The sequence below is a fragment of the Lepus europaeus genome, unplaced genomic scaffold (genome assembly GCF_033115175.1).
Source record: "Lepus europaeus isolate LE1 unplaced genomic scaffold, mLepTim1.pri SCAFFOLD_80, whole genome shotgun sequence".
NCBI classification, from domain to species: Eukaryota; Metazoa; Chordata; class Mammalia; order Lagomorpha; family Leporidae; genus Lepus; species Lepus europaeus.
In genome coordinates, this window is record NW_026909609.1 from 398,786 (window position 1) to 419,339 (window position 20,554).

Genomic DNA, 20,554 nt, shown 5'->3' on the forward strand with positions numbered 1-20,554 from the left:
ACAACACTTTGTCCGGATATGACTGGATGAAACCAGAAATATCCGGTTGTGTTTTGGCTAACTCAATCCCAGATATTGCTACAGCCTCTGTGTTTCTGTTTTCCAGATATTATCAACGGACTTTATTGTTTTGAATGGTTTTAAAAGGGAACATTTAATTTTATGTTGGGAAACACTAATAAGTTTCACATGGAGACAGCAGCTCTACAGATTCGTATTTTCTAGGGAGAAAGCTAGAGGAACTGTGGGAAACAAACATGATATTTCTGTTTGTATAGATGACATTTTATGCACTTGCCTAATGAAAAGACTTTGCTTTTCTCCAAAACCATTTTTGCTGTGATTTTCTCCATCCATTGCATACGAATTCCACACCACTTTGTCCGGATATGACTGGATGATACCGGAAATATCCGGTTTTGTTTTTGCTAACTCTATCCCAATTGTTGCTATTACCTCTGTGTTTGTGTTTTCCTGATATTATCCATGACCTTAATTGTTTTGAATGTTTTTATCAGGGAACATTTAATTTTGTGCTGGGAAACACTAGTTGATTCCACATGGAGACACCTACTCTACACATTCTATTGTCTAGGGAGAAAACTAGAGGAACTTCGGCAAACAAACATGATATTTCTGTTTGTGTAGATGACATTTTATGCCCTTCCCTAATGAAAAGACTTTGCTTTTCTCCAAAACCATTTTTACTGTGATTTTATCGGTCCATTGCATGCGCATTCTACATTACTTTGCCCGGATATGCCTGGATGAAAACAGAAATATCCGGTCGTGTTTTGGCTAACTCAATCCCAGGTATTGCTACAGCCACTGTTTTTGTGCTTTCCGGATATTATCTACGTACTTTATTGTTTTGAATGTTTTTTATCAGGGAACATTTAATTTTGTACCGTAGAAACACTAATTGGTTCATCATGGGCGCACCAACTCTACACATTCGTATTTTCTAAGGAGGAAGCTAGAGGAACTGCGGCAAACAAACATGATATCTCTGTTTGTATCGTTGACATTTTATGCACTTGCCGAAGGAAAAGACTTTGCTTTTCTCCAAAACCATTTTTAATGTGATTTTCTCGGTCCATTGCATACGAATTCCACACCACTTTGTCTGGATATGACTGGATGAATCCGGAAACATCCTGTGGTGTTTTGGCTAACTCAGTCCCAGATATTGCTACATCATCTGTGTTTGTGTTTTCTGGATATTGTCAAGACTTTAGTGTTTTGAATGTTTTTATCAGGGAACATTTAATTTTGTACCGTAGAAACACTAATTGGTTCCAGATGGAGACACCAGCTCTACACATTCGTATTTTCTAGGGAGAAAGCTAGAGGAACTGCGGCAAACAAACATGATATTTCTGTTTGTATAGATGACATTTTATGCACTCTCCTAACGAAAAGACAGCTTTTCTCCAAAACCATTTTTACTCTGATTTTCTCAGTCCATTACATACGAATTCCACACCAGTTTGTGTGGATATGACTGGATGAAACCAGAAATATCCGATTGTGTTTTGGCTAACTCAATCCGAAATATTGTGAAAGCATCTGTGTTTGTGTTTTCTGGATATTATCGATGGAGTTTATTGTTTTGAATGTTTTTATCAGGGAACATTTAATTTTGTACCATAGAAACACTAATTGGTTCATCATGGGAACACCAGCTCTACACATTCATATTTTCTAGGGAGAATGCTTGAGGAACTGCGGCAAACAAACATGATATTTCTGTTTGTATAGATGACATTTCATGCACTTGCCTAACGAAAAGACTTTGCTTTTCTCCAAAACCATTTTTACTGTGATTTTCTCGGTCCATTGCATATGAATTCCACACCAGTTTTTCCGGATATGACTGGATGAAACCAGAAATATCCGTGTTTTTTTTTTTTTTTTTTTTGCTAACTCATTCCCAGATATTGCTACAGCCTCTGTGTTTGTGTTTCCCGGATATTATCAACGGACTTTATTGTTTTGAATGTTTTTTATCAGGGAACATTTAATTTTGTTTTGGGAAACAATGATTGGTTCCACATGGAGACACTAGCTCTACACATTCGTATTTTCTAGGGAGAAAGCTAGAGGAACTGCGTCAAACAAACATGATATCTCTGTTTGTATAGATGACATTTTATGCACTTGCCTAACGAAAAGACTTTGCTTTTCTCCAAAACCATTTTTACTGTGATTTTCTCGATCCATTGCATACGAATTCCACACCACTTTGTCCGGATATGACTGGATGAAACCAGAAATATCCGGTTGTGTTTTGGCTAACTCAATTCCAGATATTGCGACAGCCTCTTTGTTTCTGTTTTCCGGATACTATCAACGGACATTATTGTTTTGAATGCTTTTATCAGGGAACATTTAATTTTGTACCATAGAAACACTAACTGGTTCCACATGGAGACACCAGCTCTACACATTCGTATTTTCTAGGGAGAAAGCTAGAGGAACTGTGGCAAACAAACATGATATTTCTGTTTTTATAGATGACATTTCATGCACTTGCCGAAGGAAAAGACTTTGCTTTTCTCCAAAACCATTTTTACTGTGATTTTCTCGGTCCATTGCATACGAATTCCACACCACTTTGTCCAGATATGCCTGGATGAAAACAGAAATATCTGGTTGTGTTTTGGCTAACTCAATCCAAAATATTGTGAAAGCCTCTGTGTTTGTGTTTTCTGAATATTATCGATGGACTTTATTGTTTTGAATGCTGATCCGAAGCCAGGAACCAGCAGCTTCTTCTGGGTCTCCCACACGGTTGCAGGGTCAGGGGCCCAAGGACTTGGGCCATCTTTCATTGCTTTCCCAGGACATAGCAGAGAGCTGGATCAGAAGTGGAGCAGCTAGGACTAGAGCTGGCGCCCATATGGGAAGCTTGCACTGCAGAAGGCGGCGTTACCCACTATGCTGCAGCACCGGCCCCATGGCTGTTTCACTTCTAATCCAGCTCCCTGCTAATGCACCTGGGAATGCAGTGGAGGATGGCCCAAGTCCATAGGCCCCTGCACACAGATGGGAGACTGGGTGAAACTCCTGGATACTGGCTTCAGCCTGGCCCAGCCCTGGTTGTTGCAGCCATTTGGGGAGTGAACCAGCAGATGAAAGACTCTGTCTTTCCCTCTCTCTCTCTCTCTCTCTGTAACTCTTTCAAATAAATAAATAAATAAATCTTGAAAAAAGATCACCAAATTGTTCCCACAGTAGCTGCTCTATTTTATAGACCTACCAGCAACAGCGAAGGTTTCCTATTTCTCCCATCCTTGCCAATGCTTTAATTTATTTGAAAGGCAGAGTGACAGAAAGGTATCTCCTGTCTGCTGGTTCACTCCCCAAAAGGCTGCAGCAGCCCAAAGCCAGGAGCTTAGAACTCCATCTGAGTCTCCTGTCTCCTGTGTGGGTACAGGGGCTCAAGCACTTGGGCTATCTTACACTGCCTTCCTAGGTGCATTAAAAGGGACCTGAATTGGAACTGGAGCAGCTGCAATCAGCACTCATATGGGATGCTGATGTATAGGCAGTGAGTGGCTTACGCCACTGAGTTTTGTGTGACTTAGTCTTGGGTGGTACCACTACTCTCGCTGGTGATTCTTAATTACAGCTGAAGAATCAGGGAGGAAAGACACTGGTCACCTCCCTCCGTGGTAACACTGACGAGTTGCACTCTCCCATCCGCGCTTTCTTCTCTTCTAGGCCATGGGCATCAATGACCTGCTCTCCTTTGACTTCATGGCTGCCCCACCCAAGGAGACCTGATTGCAGCCATGGAGCAGCTGTCCACACTTGGTGCCCGGATGACGAGGGCCTGCCCCCCCCACCTAGGCCGCAGGGTAAAGACAGAGCTCACTGCCTGCACTTTTGGAAAGACTCCCAAGCCTCTGTCTTCTGTGGCTTTGCAAAATCAAACTCTGAGGCCCTGAGTAAGCTTTGAGGAGAGTTCTAGATGCCTTGTTTTTAACCTGAATTTTCCACCAAAACTTTAAACTGTTTCTTTACAGAAAAGGAGATCTATTCAGTTAGTTTTACCTCAGGATACATTTAGATTGTGGAGTCTAGTCTTTAATTTTAAGAGATGTTTGCACAATTCCCATGTACCCCAGTGGTAGTGATGTTCTTGGCTACATACATGTCAGAGATCAGTGGGTCACCGACAAGACCGAGATCCATATAGCAAGCAAGAATCCACGACGTTTATGCACTTTTCAGCTTTTCTTCATTGCTTCTCTCCTTCCTCCCCTCTCTCCTTCCTCTCTCGTTCTCCCCAGGCATCCCTCTTATATAGTCCACAGCCCGATTACTAAAAATGGGCATGAAAAACAGGATGTGCATCCTCAAACTATTGTTTCAGTTTGAGTCCTGCATGAAAAACAGGATGTACTTCAGTCTGTTGTTTTTAAGTGAGCCAGGCTACATGACCGCCAGCTGCAGGGAATGGTTGTCACGAGCGGCCGGCCTGTGGTTCCCCACAGCTCCCCCTTTTTAGTTTTCTAGCAAGAGAGCATGCCTGTCTTAGGTCCCCAGCAATGCACCATGGGCTTACCCATCATGGAAACAGGTAGCGGCTCGTCTCCCTGTTCTGTCTTAGGTTGCTCTGTGTGCTTGCCAGTAGTTACCCGTCATTGACTACCACTCCAGCATGCTGAGCCAAATCGCTTCATCATGAGGGTCATCCGGCTGGATGGCCAACATAGCCTGTTGGATCACCAAGTTGGTGTGCTGTTGCCTTTCCAGCAATAATAACAGGCAAGTAAGCTGAGGTATTGGACAGAGGCATAGGCCAGGGAAGTGCCCTAAGCAATCCCCAAGAGACACCATGTTTCTCATTGCAGGCAACACCCGCCACCATCAGCATTAAGGCAAATATCTTATACCCGTGAAGCATTTTTGAGCTCTAACAAATACATCTAAAGCACAATCAATAATAATTCCCAAAACTGCAGAAAGGCAGATTAACAGCAAGGCTGTCAAAAGGGCACAGAACAGTCTTTTCATTCGTCCGTCTCTGCAGCCGGTTCGGGGGACAGTTCCGAGGGTTGCTCCTCTGGGTCTTTCTGGAGCAGCTGAATCCTTCTCTCTGGTGCCCAAACCGGTTGTGAGACTCCCTGTGGAGAAACACAAACCTCACCTCGTACCCTTCATAGCAAAGGGAACCGAACCGGGCCCTTCCATTGTTTATCTTGGGGGTCCCTCCATAGGATCATTTGTTTTGTGTCAACTGGAATGTTATCATTCTCAGCCAAGTGTGCAGAGGACTGTTTGTCGACTGTCTGTGAGGGATGATCAAAACTGTCATATCGGAACATGTGACATTCTGCTGGGGTCTTGCCGTTTGATGTTTTGTTTAAAAAATTAATGGTAAATAGGGAATAATTAAGTATATCCTTAGGGGAATGGGTGAGTGCCCCTACTCCCCCTTTTTGTTTTAATATGATAGTTTTAAGATATAAACTTGCTTGCTCCACAGTGGCTTGTCCTTGTGGATTATAGGGAATGCCAGTAATGTGGGTAATACCAAATTGTTGAACAAAGCGCTTCATTTCTTGAGAAGTGTATGCTGGCCCATTATCAGTTTTTATGACTTTAGGAATGCCCCAGGTGGCAAGACATTGCAACAAGTGTTGTTTAACATGTGTCACTGTTTCTTTGGCCATGGCTGAATCCATGAGTATGCCAGAAAAGGTATCCACCATGACATGAATGCCTGCCAATTTACCAAACTCGGAGTGATGGGTAACATCCATTTGCCATATGTGGCAAGGAAATAGGCCACGGGGATTAGTTCCAGTGGGTGTTTTAACAGGTTGGAAAGTGACACACTTTGGGCAGTTCCGTACAATTTCTTTTGCAATGCTAATAGGGATTTTAAATTTTAAAGATAAAGTTTTACTATTAACATGCCATAGGTTATGAAAACTCTTGGCCTGATCCACTATGGTGCCGATTACGAGAAAACAAGATTGTGAATCTGCTGTTGCATTTCCATTGGATAAGGGTCCAGGTAAGCCTGTATGAGCCCTGATAAAGCAAATAAATATGGGCTCGATACGGTGAAATAGGGCTTGTTGTACTAGCTCAAAATAGGCATGGACTGTAGAATGTTTGGAAATTAAGGATGGTGAACCTAACTTTGTTACTGCATTGACTACATAAGCACTGTCTGAAAAAATATTTAATGGTCCTGAAACACAACTAATAATTTTTGATACAGCTGCTAGCTCAGCATGCTGTGGAGATGGAGAGGTGAAAGATTTTATCCCCTAGGAGGGCTATTCCAGTTCCTCCTTTAGCCCCATCTGTGAATGCCACGGGTGCTCCTTCCTGAAGTGTTTTGATGATCACATTTGGGTCATCAAATCCCCCATCACTGGGCCAGGCACTTCTTGTCAGGATCACGGCATCCGCATCATCACCTGCCTCTGGATCTCCGTCTGTTTCTGGAAGAGGAAAGACAAGGGGATCTCCCTTGGGGGCAAACTGCTCCCTGGGTGGGTTGTTACTTGCATCAGGCATAGGCCCAATATTTTTGGCCAGTATTCAAATTGGAGTCAACTCCCCTATGGGGAACACACAGCCAAATCCTCTTCCCAACTCAATCAGTGGGTCAGGCCCTCTCCAGAGTCGGGTGAGAGGGTCTCTCCATCTAACGAGCATCTGGGATTTAGGGGTTAAATGTCCCCAATGTTTTTGGAACCTTGATTCCCTTAACCCTTTTGAAAAATTTCCTGTGGGTTGTGAGGAATTTTAGTAGAGTGTTGAATCATTTTACGTCTTTGCAGCACTTTTAAATATCCCAATTGGTTATTATCTCTGTAAGATGAGAAATATATCTTTTGACACCTCCAGGGGCCCTTTTGGAGATACCAAAAGTTTAGAGAATTTAGAACTTTTATTTTAAGAAACTTTGTTAAAGGTGCCAAGAGAACTTAGAGTATCTGGTTAGAATAGAATTTTTTAACATCCTGAAATGATAGCCCTTCATTAGACAGGATGATCCTAACACTTTTAGACCAGGTCTAATCATAATGATATTTAACAATGCTTTTCATCAATCTGAACTTAACAGAGACAGTAGAGTACACACTAGATTACCTTGGAAACCAGAAATAAAAACCTTGAACATAAGAGTTAGCACACAAAATCCTCACATAACTCAGAACTATTTAACAGAGCTAAAAAGAGAACTTTAGAAACAGCAGAGTAACCAAATAAGTAGACACTGTTAAAAAGAGACACTATAGTTTTTGCAAAAACAGATCTGTGAAAGAAACAAGTTTAAAGCATATTCAGGACATGTAAAGACTTGTGAGACCACTTTAGCTGGAAAGCAAAAACATGAATACAACATAGGTCTGACATTACTTACAACATTTTAATACACTTTGTATAATTTGAATTGACTCAAACAGTTGTTACTTTAACAAATTTAGAGTCTCATTCTTTGAGAGTTCCAGGGATCCTACTGGAAGTCCCAAAGTTGTTAGACTCCACTTGAGAATTTAAACTGTTAGAGAGTCAAACCGCTCAGCCAAAAACTAGTAACCAAGGCTGTGGGCTAGATCTGATTAGAGTTAGGTAGTCACTCAAACATTAAAGACAGACAAATTCAATAAAACACGAAACCTTCAAGACACGTGCAAACTCTCAGTTAACTATAGCAGCACAGAAAAGAGCTGGTCATCAGCATAGGAGCCCATTGCTTAGGACAGGGAAACACATCTGAAACAAAGCGGCAGAGAATGAGAGTGGCCAGTTTGCAGCAACACGGGGGAACTCCTTTACTTTACTGCAGCCTGATGTCTGGCCAGTTCCCTAAAGCTGCTGACCAGAAGAGGAAATCTCCCCCTCCCAGAACGGCATTCGTAAGTCTCCTGCATGCTTAAATTGGCAAACTTACAGGAACAGGCAGAGATCCCTGGGCCAGGCGGGATCTCCGGATATAAGGAAGGAACCAGAGGAGCCGTGGGTGGGGGTCTCTCCTCGTCTCCATCCTCAGACACCCTTTCATCTCCATTCTCTGAGGCCCTCTCATCCTCATGCTGAATTCCTGCTTGTGAGGCTCACTGGACCTCATCTAATATTTCTGCCCCTTCATTGAGTAGGCGCGTTATTGGCTCTGAATCATCCCATAAGGCCTGATCAATGACTTGCCACAATCTGAGAATCTCCTGTGGCTTCCCTGCAGCTCTTAACTGTCTGCCTACCCTTCGCCATTGGCTTTTTTCTAGGTCGCCATTTCTAGAAACCAAGGCGAAACTTCTGGCACAGATCTTGTAAATGCGCAGATCGCAGCCACTCTCACAGGCATCCCCATGGATTTCAGCAGGTGGTTTATTAGCACCCTCATTTTTACCACCGATGGTGCGTTTCCCATTTTGAGTTTCTGTGGATATCTCCTAGGTTTACCCCTAGACTCCCGTCTATAGACATTTCAAATTTGAATTTTCTTACCTTCTCCCATCGGTGATTCGCATCCGAGTCATGGCACCATATGTCGGAGATCGGTGGGTCCCCGAAAAGACCGAGATCCGTATAGCAAGCAATAATCCACGACGTTTATGCACTTTTCAGCTTTTCTTTATTGCTTCTCGCCTTCCTCCCCTCTCTCCTTCCTCTCTCGTTCTCCCCAGGCATCCCTCTTATATAGTCCACAGCCCGATTACTAAAAATGGGCATGAAAAACAGGATGTGCATCCTCAAACTATTGTTTCAGTTTGAGTCCTGCATGAAAAACAGGATGTACTTAAGTCCGTTGTTTTTAAGTGAACCAGGCTACATGACCGCCAGCTGCAGGGAATGGTTGTCGCAAGTGGCCGGCCTGTGGTTCCCCACATATACATTCTGCCAGGTTTATTTGGGAAGTGTAGTGGAATGAGAAGACCATGCCAAGGTGGCCACTGGCAAGCAAGCATCAGTTACTCAGGAATGGCTTTGAAACCCACCTGGCAACGGAGCCTGCCTGGCAACAGGCTGTGATTGGATGGCTTTGGAAACTGCCTGGCAACAGGCTGTGATTGGATGGCTTTGGAAACTGCCTGGCAACAGGCTGTGATTGGTTGGGGCATAGACCACCCCTTGACCAGATTGGCTGGTCTTGGCTATATAAGCTATTGTACCAACTGTAATAAACGAGTCTGCGGGCTGCTCGCCTCAAGCCTGCTTTTGCCCGACTCCCGGAGTCTGTGTGTGGACTCCACGCCTTTTGCCCCCACCACGCTGCTCCTCTCAGAAACAAACCCACTGCAACATTGTTGAGAACTCAATGCCAACAGGGAAGAAAGAAAGCAACAACATTTTTCTGATGAAGACAGCCATCCTACGTTGTCACACTTTGTGTGGTCTGTTTGCCCCATGCCCAGTGTCATTTGTGTATCTTCTTTGAAGAAATGGCTATTCAAACCTTTACCTTATTTTTAAATTTTTTATTTACTGATTTTATTTTATTTTATTTTTGACAGGCAGAGTTAGACAGTGAGAGAGAGACAGAGAGAAAGGTCTTCTTTCCGTTGGTTCACTCCCCTAATGGCCGCTACAGCCAGCATGCTGCGCCGCTCCGAAGCCAGGAGCCAGGTGCTTCCTCCCGGTCTCCCATGTGGGTGCAGGGCCCAAGCACTTAGGCCATCCTCCACTGCCTTCCCGGGCCACAGCAGAGAGCTGGCCTGGAAGAGGAGCAACTGGGACAGAATTCAGCGCCCCAACCAGGACTAGAACCCAGGGTACCAGTGCCGCAGGCAGATTAGCCAAGTGAGCCAGGGTGCCAGCCTGTTTTGTTTTGTTTGTTTGAAAGGCATAGGCAGAGAGAGAGAGAGAGCTTTTATCCACTGGTTCACTCCCCCAAATGGCTGCAATGGCCAGAGCTGAGCCAGGCCAAAGCCAGGAACCAGCAGCCTTCTTTGGATCTCCCATGTTGGTGCAGGGGCCCAGACTCAGACAATCTTCCTTTGCTTTCCCAGGCCACAGCAGAGAGCTGGATTGGAAGTGGAGCAGCCAGGACTCTAACTGGCACCTACATGGGATGCTGGCACTGCAAGCAGTGACCCCACTATACCACAGTGCTGGCCCTGTTACCCTATTTTTTAATTGGGTTGTTTATCATTTTGTTGTTGAGTTGTATGAGTTTGTCATTCTGGAGGAGTGTTTTCTACACCTGAGACTGTTGTTCATAATAACTAAAAGGTGGAAACACCCAGGATGTCCACCTGTGAGTGCTCCACACGACTCTTCCACAGGGAAGCAACTGCAGTTTCTTCTTCTCCCTCTAGATGGCAGAGTTCCCTCTGAAGCCCAGGCTGTGCAAAATGCTCATCATGTCTGTGTATCTGGGGTGCAATGAGGAAATGCTGACCATCGTGTCCATGCTGTCTGTGCAGAACATCTTCTACCGGCCCAAGGTAGGGAGTTCAGGCCCACATTCAGATAGTGGGGCCATAGACTTGGGGGGAGTCATCCTGTTGCTATGAACAATTTTAACAGGGTGTGGAGGACTCCCTAAAACTGCAGGATGTTCAGTGAGTAAGTGTTAGGTGGAAAGTGATCTTCTGGCGACTGCTCTTCAGGATAAACAAGCCCTCAAAGATCAGAAGAAGGCCAAATCCCAGCAGACTGAAGGGGACCACCTCATTCTGCTGGCTGTGTACAACTCCTGGAAGAATAACAAATTCTCTATCCCCTGGTGCTATGAGAACTTTATCCAGGCTCGTTCCCTGCGCCAAGCTCAAGACATTCGCAAACAGATGTTAGGCATAATGGACAGGTAAGCCAGGAATCTGAGCACTTCCTGTGTTTGGGTTGAAGCTCCCTGAGTATCAGTTTGTCTCCGTAAGTAACCATATGCACCTGCAGCTGCAGACACCTGTACTTGGCTGCTCATGTAACACTTTTGCTGAAGCTTTTCCATCCTGTTATAGTCCTTTTGTCCAGGCAGGGGTGCAGTGGAGTGTCACTTCAGAAAGTTCCTATGGGGACCAGCATCATGGCACAGTGGATTAAGTGCCACCAGCATTATGGCATCCCCTGTGGGTGCCAGTTCAAGTGTTCGAGTCCTGGCTACTCCACTTCAGGCTCCTGGGAGAGCAGCAGAAGATGGCCCAAGTGCTTGGGTCCCTACCACCCCTGCATGCCTCCCCCCTCCCCTCTCCCTCCCCTCCCCCTTCCCTCTCCCTCCCTTCCCCTCTCTCCCCTCCTCCTCCCCTCTCCTCAGTTGTAACAATTGTAGATGTGAAATTGTATATTTTTTAGTCATATGTACAGCCTTAGAAAAGAAAAATAAGTGTCAATTTGAGTAATGAAATGGTACAAAGCAATATGGTATTCAAAGAAGATTTATCAACATACATACACAAGAGAATTTTAAAAGTGTTTTGCAAAAATGGAATTAATAGGCAAGTTCATTTTTGTATAAAAATACATAAATTCATGCAGTTTTTTCATAATACATATTCTCTTTCTATTTTAGACTCATCATATCATCCAAGATCTAATCATGAAAATACAGTATGCTTTTCTCCAATATGACAACATTCTTGTGTACCATTGTTACCTGATTTCATGAATTAATAGTATTAACTTTTGTTCAGCAATGTATTTTTGTCTCATCTAATGGTCAATGATTACTTCAATTTTTCCACATATCAGACATGTTCAGGGAGCAAAGCAGGAAAATTTGCAGGATTCACTCTGTCTTTTTCATTTAGTCTTGCACATACCTTTTTTTTTTTTTTTGACAGAGTTAGACAGTGAGAGAGACAGAGAGAAAGGTCTTCCTTTTTCCGTTGCTTCACCCCCTAATGGCCACCATGGCCGGCGTGCTGTGGCTGGCATGCTGGGCCTATCCAAAGCCAGGAGCCAGGTGTCTCCTCCTGGTCTCCCATGTGGGTGCAGGGGCCAAGGACTTGGGCCATTCTCCACTGCCTTCCCAGGCCACAGCAGAGAGCTGGGCTGGAAGAGGAGCAACCAGGAATGAACCGGTGCAAGAACCGGGACTAGAACCTGGGGTGCCAGCGCCACAGGTGGAGGATTAGCCAAGTGAGCTGTTGCGCCGGCTGCACATATCTATTAACATTTCACTGGCCGGTGCCGCAGCTCAATAGGCTAATCCTCCGCCTTGCGGTGCTGGCACACCGGGTTCTAGTCCCGGTCGGGGCACCAATCCTGTCCCAGTTGCCCCTCTTCCAGGCCAGCTCTCTGCTGTGGCATGGGAAGGCAGTGGAGGATGGCCCAAGTGCTTGGGCCCTGCACCCCATGGGAGACCAGGAGAAGCACCTGGCTCCTACCATCGGATCAGCGCGGTGTGCCGGCAGCAGCGTGCCTACCGTGGCGGCCATTGGAGGGTGAACCAACGGCAAAAAGGAAGACCTTTCTCTCTCTCTCTCTCTCACTGTCCACTCTGCCTGTCAAAAAAAAAAAAAAACCAAAACATTTCACTGATGGGCTGGAGACAAAGGCTAGCTGTCCCAAAGCCCACCTCATTCTCTTCTTTTTTTGTCTGGATTCTCTTAGTTTGTCTTTGAATATTTTATTGTATCCTCTGAATAGCCTTGAAACAAGAAACAATTTTTTAGGTTCAAGTTAATATTATTCTTGATATATGAGATATAAATTATCTCAGCCACCAGATGGTCAGGTTTTGCTTAGAAAAGTAAATGCAACATTTTGAAAACACCATTCTCATCTTCAGATATGAAGAGTTGTATCAATATATTATTTAATATAGAAATGTACTTGTGTTTTAGAAAAAATAATGTGTCATATAGTAAGATTGCTTGAATAAATGTGTTTTGGTTCTGAAGACTACAAGTCACTTTGGGTGTCTAGATTTCCCTAATTTCTGTTTGTATTATGCTTTTATTCCCAGTGCCATTTTTCCATGTACTCTCTGTATCTTACTCTTTCAGTTTGACACCTGACTTCAACCAAATAAATTAGCTTATATTTTAAGTACAACTATGAGCCAGATATATTTTGAGAAAAATGTACATTTGTATTTTCAAAATTTGATTGGTATCCCTCATAACTTGTTCAGTGGTATGTTTTATCTTTGAGTTGTGCCTCTGTGGTTTAGTGAAGTGCCTATTCCTTCTGTGAATACCAAGAGGTGTGTGCTGGGCAGAGGCAGTTAGCGCTGGTCAGTGCTCAAGGGTTGGGCAAGAATCCAAGATGATACTCAAGTTGGGCTTGTATATCTCTATTGTCAACAAGTGGGAGGGTATTATCAGGCCTGTTGCCATAATTTCCACCTCATCTCTTCTCTTTCTAGTTGATCAATGCCCAGGATTATCCCACAGTGGGCATGAACTGCAAAAAAGCAATATGCAGTCCTCAGAATGAGCATGGAACCCTCAGCAGAGACTTATCCCAGGCAGTCAGGGAGTTCTGAGCCAGACACAATGATTGCCCCGGAACCCAGCTAGGCCTCATACCCTTTCGGTCACAGATTTCCCACCATCATGGAGTACAGAGCATCATCTCTCTGCCCCATGAGATTGCCCTGTCCATGGAGAGAGCAAAATTATTTCCAAAGTCAGCTGATTCTGGGTACTCCACATTGCCACTTTGAGCCCCAGAACCTGTGGTAGTTTGAGATGCTGGGGGCACCTCTCAATCCTAAATGGTGTCCACGTCCAGGCCCCTCTCTCTACCCTCCCAGCCAGACTCAAAGTCAGTGGGGAGGATGACCTTTTTATCTTGTAAATTCCCATGCACATCAGAGCCATTACAACCTGTACTGGTGTGAAAATGGCACCTTGTCCCCAGCAGTATCCAACAACCTTGTGTGGGGGTGGGAGGAAAGAAATGTGGTTTTCCTTTATTAGATTAGGTGGATACACTGCCCCTCCCTAGGGCTCCAGGCTGGATTTAAAGTCAGTGTAGTCTGCAAGGTTCTCCTTCATGCTATATCACCAGTGACACAAGCTGCCACAGTGTGCCCTCACCTTATTCTTAGAACCTGGTATTTCCTCAAGCCTCCATCTATGGGATTTATGTGTGATGTCTTCACTTTGCATCTTTATTGTTCAAGCTGCTCCACAGCATTCCTCTCCTTTCTGTAGAATTTCCACTGCAAACTTCTCTCCAACACTCTCCTAGTAATACATTTCTTCTGCTTTCCTTCTGCTATTTTCCTCTGGTCAGAATCAGCAGCTCTTTTCCCTATTCAACCATCTTTGAATCCCATGAAACATTTCCTTTTATATATATTTATTTTTCAGAAGAAAGTCTGCATTCAGTAATTTTAGGTGCTTATGACAATTCACAACCTGCATTCTTATGTACATGCTTTGAAGAAATTTTATCTGAATAAATGATCAGGGATCATTTAAAGTATTTATTAAGCGATGTATAGTAAAGTATGATGAAGAATCCAAAATAAATATAGTGAGAAGCCATAGGACAGAAAATGCTTTGCAAAATTGGTGAAAGTTAAAAAAATTTTTTTAAAAAGTGTGGGCAAAGACATGGTCAAATAAGTCACAGTAATGCTGATGTCCATAGCAAAGCAATCCACAAAAGACACATCACTGATTATTTTCTCCATAATTATGAGTGAAAAATGTACTTGTTTCTGAACCAAAACTGCAATTTATGAAATTTAAACATTTCACTACTCTACTAATATAGCCCTTGTAGAAATTATGTAAGCCTCTTTTTATTCCCTTAAAAAATCTAAAAAGAAATTCCTAAGCTACTAAATTTTCAATCTTGATAGCACATTCTGAGGAAAAACTAAGTTAAAATAAATAAAGAAAAAATTCCTATTTTAGTAGAGCCTTGAAGAAGAGAAGTATTTTGGGGAATGCCTGCTTTGCTCTGGAGAGTCACAGCTCCTTGTCCCTGAGAGACAGTGAGTAGCCATTGCTGATGCTTCTCTCTGAATAAACTCAGATACAGGAAGTTACACTCCCACAGGAGCAGAATTTGGTGTTATCCAATTTACCCCAGACATATTCTGTGTTTTGTTTTCTAAGACACTTGATAATCTCCATCCTATCCTCTGCTCATCTTCATAACAGACATCTCTTCTTCCCTGTTGAAGATTTATTTATTTATTTGAGAGTCAGAGTTACAGATAAAGGGAGAGACTGAGAGAGCGAGGTCTTCCATCTGCTCCCCAAATGGTCACAACAGCCAGAGCTGAGCTGTGACTCTCCATATCAAAGCATACCAGAGCTGACCTGATCCAAAGCTAGGAATCAGGAGCTGCTTCTGGGTCTCCCATGTAGCTCAGGGGGCCAAGCACTTGGGCCATCCTCTGCTACTTTCCCAGGCCATTATCAGAGAGCTGGATCAGAAATAGAGCAACCAGGACTGGAACCAGCAACCTTATGGGATACCAGTGCTGCAGGTGGGAGATTTAACCTACTAAGCCACAATTCCCTGACACTTCCTCTTCTTGCATGTGATTCTTTAGTTCCTGCTAACTTCCTGACGGAAGGATTCCTAAATCTAGAACTCAGAAATCATATCTTAGAGACAGCCCATCCCTTCCACTATGGGGCCAACTCTCCCAAACCTGGTAAGCAGAGGGCATTCCACCTGAAGCTGACTTGTCCATCATCTCAATCATTAATTCCATAAATTTTATACTCCAGGGTCCTCAAAACTCATGAAGGTGAAGAACACAAAGTGTTTTGGTTTTTGACTTCGATCTCCCAGATGTGGCCCTTCTTGTAGAATAAGAATTCAAGATCCTTCTCGTGCAACTCACTTTGAAGATTACCAGTGAAGATGCACATGTCTGCCATGCTGCCATGGTCCTCTGTCCAGTCCAACATCCACAGATGCTGTGTCTCTCCACAGCCCATGTGCCTGCCACTATTGCCTCAAGACAGATCTTCCCACACCATCCTTGTGGGCTCCAAGGCACTCTGCATAATCTAATGCACGTGTTAACCACTTTTTAATTACCAGCTTGTAAACAATTGGATGGTTACTGAAGATTTTCAAATTATCTATGCCATAATGCAGATTAATAGACATGCTTATCTTTGTAAATATATGTGTGCACGCATATGTAGATAGACATCTTTCTTTCTAGTTTGGGTGTGTTTTCATTTATGAGTAATTGTTTTGGTTCGTTCTCCCAGAACTATGTAGGTTACAGATGTTGAAAGTAGACATTTTGGCTGGCACTGCAGCTCAATAGGCTAATCCTCCCCTGTGGTGCCGGCACCCCAGGTTCTAGTCCTGGTCAGGGTGCCAGATTCTGTCCCGGTTGCTCCTCTTTCAGTTCAGCTCTCTGCTGTGGCCCAGGAGTGCAGTGGAGGATGGCCCAAGTCCTTGGACCCTGCACCCCCATGGGAGACCAGGAGAAGCACCTGGCTCCTGGCTTCGGATTAGTGCGGTGCACCGGCTGCAGCGCACTGGCCGAGGTGGCCATTGAGGGGTGAACCAACGGAAAAAGGAAGACCTTTGTCTCTGTCTCTCTCTCTCTCTCGCTGTCCACTCTGACAGTAAAAAAAAAATTAAAATTAAAAGAAAGTAGACATTTTTACCTTGTCCCTGATCTTAAAAAATTTTTACTTCATATGGTTGATGGTAATTTTGATTTTTTTTCATATAGTGACATTTTTTGTGTTTAGATAGTTTCCTTTTAGTACCAATTTGTTGAGTCTGTTTATCATGAAAGCATGTTGTGACAAATCTTTTATTCTGCATCAATTTAAAGGATCATATATTTCCCTTCAGTCTGTTAATGTGGCATTATTGCAATGATTTATTTTCACCTGTTTAACTCAACTTGCTTTACAAGAATAAAGCTTTTGTGTTAAATCTTTTAAATAAACTGTTGTGTTTATTTTGGTATTATGTTGTGCAAATTTTTTGCATCAATATTCACAGGAGATATTGATTTTTGGTTTCCTTCTTCTAGTGGCTTTTCCTGACTTTCTTTTCAGGGTGCTTCTTGTCTCATAAAATCAACTAGAAATTTTTCCTTGTCTTAATTTTCTGGAAATGTTTGATAATATTGCTATCAATTATTTTATAATTGTATTTACAATTCACCAACCAAGGTATTTGGTCTTTTGACTTATTTTTATTCTAGGGTTTTATTATTAATTCATGGCTAAGTAATATCTCCCATAATCTAATATCTGCTTACTATTTTCTCATTATACTTAACTGAAATTAGGCAGTGGAGGATGGCCCAAGTGCTTGGGCTCTACACCCACATGGGAGACCAGGAGGAAGCACCTGTCTCCTGGCTTCGGATCAGTGCAGCATGCTGGCCGTAGCACACCAGCCATGGCAGCCATCTGCGGGGGTGAACCAACGGAAAACAAAGACTTTTCTCTACGTCTCTCTCTCTCTCTCTCTAAATCTGCCTGTAAAAAAAAAAACTATACAGCTTTACAGTTACAAACTTCCTCCTCTCTCTCATATTCTCACTCTTATTTTTTATTGAGATATATTTTCAATTGACTTTATACACATATGATTAACTCTATATTAAGTAGAGTTCAACAAATAGTTTTAAGAAGAAAAAAATAAAATGAAATAAAAACTGTTCCTCAAGTCAAGACGAGGGCTGTTCAAGTCATTGCTTCTCAAAGTGTCAATTTCACTTCTACAGATTGCCTTTTAGCTACTCTAGTAGTCATCGCAGATCAGGGAGAATATATGGTATTTGACCTTTGGGACTGGCTTATTTCACTAAGTATGATGTTTTCCAGATTCATTCATTTGTTGCAAATGACCAGATTTCATTTTTTATCACTGTGTAGTATTCCATAATGACTAAAAGAAAATTAACACAATTTTGAGTATGCTGATGACTTTTAAATGTAAAAGTCAAGCAATATACTGATAGTTTGGTTCTAGGATGGGCTTTCATTAGGTTGCTAGTCATATACATAGATGGTCAGAACAAATTAATAAGGGTCAGTGTTGTGGCATAGCAGGTTAAGCCTCTGCCTGTGAGGCCAACCTTCCATATGGGTTCCAATTTATGTTCTAGCCACTCCATTTTTGCTACAGATATCTGCTAATGTCCTGGGAAAGCAGAAAGAGATGGTCCAAGTACTTGGGCTTCCAGCACCCATATGAGGAGAACTGCAAGAAGCTCTTGGTTCCTGGCTTTGGCCGGGCCCAGCCCCAGCTATTGCAACCATCAAAGGAGTAAACCAGTAGGTGGAAGATCTCTTTGTCTCTCCCTCTCTGTAACTCTGCCTTTCAAATGAAAAAAGATAAAAAGAAATAAATTCAAAGACAAAATATGCCAGAGAAGTGTACCAGTTACAGTATAGATTATACTTTCATTGTCATGAGTAGAACTCAGTTACATGATGGTAACAATGTGACAAGTACATATAAGAAGTTTTTGTATACATTAAAAGAGAAAATAAGAAAAATTAAGGAATGTAAATAAAATAATTCTGTCAATAACCAGGAAAACTTTAAAACAAAGATGTTTGTATCTAGAGCTACACTTTCAAAAATTATATATATATATATATATATATATAATTTATATATCATTAGGAAAGGACAGCTCAGTGTTCCATAGCAATCTAAATCCTGGTCATTACAGAATGGGGAGTGAACCACCAAACTAACTCACAGTATCTATTCTCCTGTGTCCCTCTCTACCAACTTCTGATATTAGGTAAACAATAAATAAATAAATATAATTCTAGGATTAAAATGAAATCAAGAGCTTGCCACTCACCCACATACTTGTCAGGGTGTGTACCAGTATTTAGACCAACAGAACATTTCAATAATTAATAAAATTGAATAAATAATTCTAAGTTATATAAATATATATATATAATTACATATATTTGTATATGTATCCATTACCTTGAAGAGAAAGAATGATTACCCTTGGTTAAGATGGATCTGAGACATTGTATACCTGATAGTTTCCTGGGCACCTATTGAATGTTGGGGGTAATGATGAACTCACAATGGAAACTTAAAATATTATGGCCACAGATTCACTGGGGTTGTGGAAAAAAAGAAATACTGGGCTCAATGAATTCAAAGAACAAAAAAAAATTAAACTAATTTTCCAAAATTAAAGTTAACTTCAAGTTTTATGGAATCAGCATTTAGAGAAAGTTGATGACCACTATTCCAAGATGATTCATAGATGTGGTGAGCATGAAAGTTGCTAAGACCAATTGCAGGATTTACAGAAAAGTTGACGATCTCACAATGAAAAAGCAAACTCACATGGCCACAGTGTCCCTAGACTAGAATCGAGGTCAAGGAGTTTACATACAGGTGACAGTAATAATTTAAAGGCAAAATGAAAAATAAAAATGTATGTATATGTTATTATGTATTGTAAAGTGATTATTCAGATAGCAATTGATAACTAGGTAGGAGCAGTAATGGATCCAAAAGTATATATAGGTGATGGTTAGAAAAAGTACTCCCCAAATAACACTTAAAGAAGAAAGCAAAACAATTACAGAAATTCAATATAGAAACTATACTGCTACTAATTTCAGTGGAAAGACATCTGATTTTCAGTCTAAAGTATGGACAATACACATGATATTCAACAGCAATATAAATTAAGAGACTTTAAAATCTGCATATTCATAGACTTTAAAAATATGTAGACCTGTGTGCAAATAGTAGTTACACTGCACAATCACCATACAGGGCAGTTTTGCATTTTGTTCACAGTACCAGGCACACAATAAATGTTCAATTACTGAGTCTACTTTATGAAACTAAGGCATGAAAAAGTAAAGAGTGGCTTTTTCTTTGTAAATTCATTTTAAAAATTAAAATACATACTGTTTTTATCTTCAAGAAAGGCAAAAATAAAAACATGTGATGGCACATATAAGGCAAATGGGTGCTGTTATGAAGCCTACCAGAGGGGGCCACCAAGGACAGTCGTGCAGCTTGTGCATTGAAAGATGCCATACCTGGAGTGAGAGGGAGGTGGGGGATAGGGGATACCTAGTCAGTGGATTGCTATTGCAAGCTGAAGCAGTCCTAGGAAGGATGTCTTTGGGTAATTTTCAGCCTAAGAGGGGCAGAACAGCTCTTTGCTGCATTGCTGTAATAGTAGAACTCTTAGATAGGAGTGTAAATTATGGCAACTTATTTCTGGACAATTTGAAAAGTCTAGCAAACTTCAAAATCATTTAGAAGCAGTGATAAAATTTTTATACGTGCTTTTACATATGTAAGTGAAAAGATATGGACACAAACATTCCTGATGATAGCAATATTTGTAAGCTTATAGAATTCCCACTTTTTGAACAGCATATGCATAATTACTATATTATATAAAAGACTAAACAAGAATTACTGTGGGGGTAGATCTGTATAAGCAGACACATAGCCTCTATAAACGATATGAAGTTAAACAAAGTATAGAAGAGGCTATATTCTAATGATTGGAATTTTAAACAATGAAAAATCTTAAAAGGTATAAGACGTTGAATTTTAATGTTAGTACTGTCAACACTGTATATGCATAACCATGCACTTAAATATGTTACTCAAATATCAAAACGCAGTTCTATAGAAAATTTAAGGCATCACATATTTTACCATTAAA

General features: G+C 41.9%; 1 pseudogene; it reads left to right on the top strand.

Moving 5' to 3' along the window:
- The first annotated feature begins 988 nt into the window (after nt 1-988).
- Nucleotides 989-11,510, top strand: LOC133755698 (ATP-dependent RNA helicase DHX8-like; annotated as a pseudogene).
- The last annotated feature ends 9,044 nt before the right edge of the window (nt 11,511-20,554 follow it).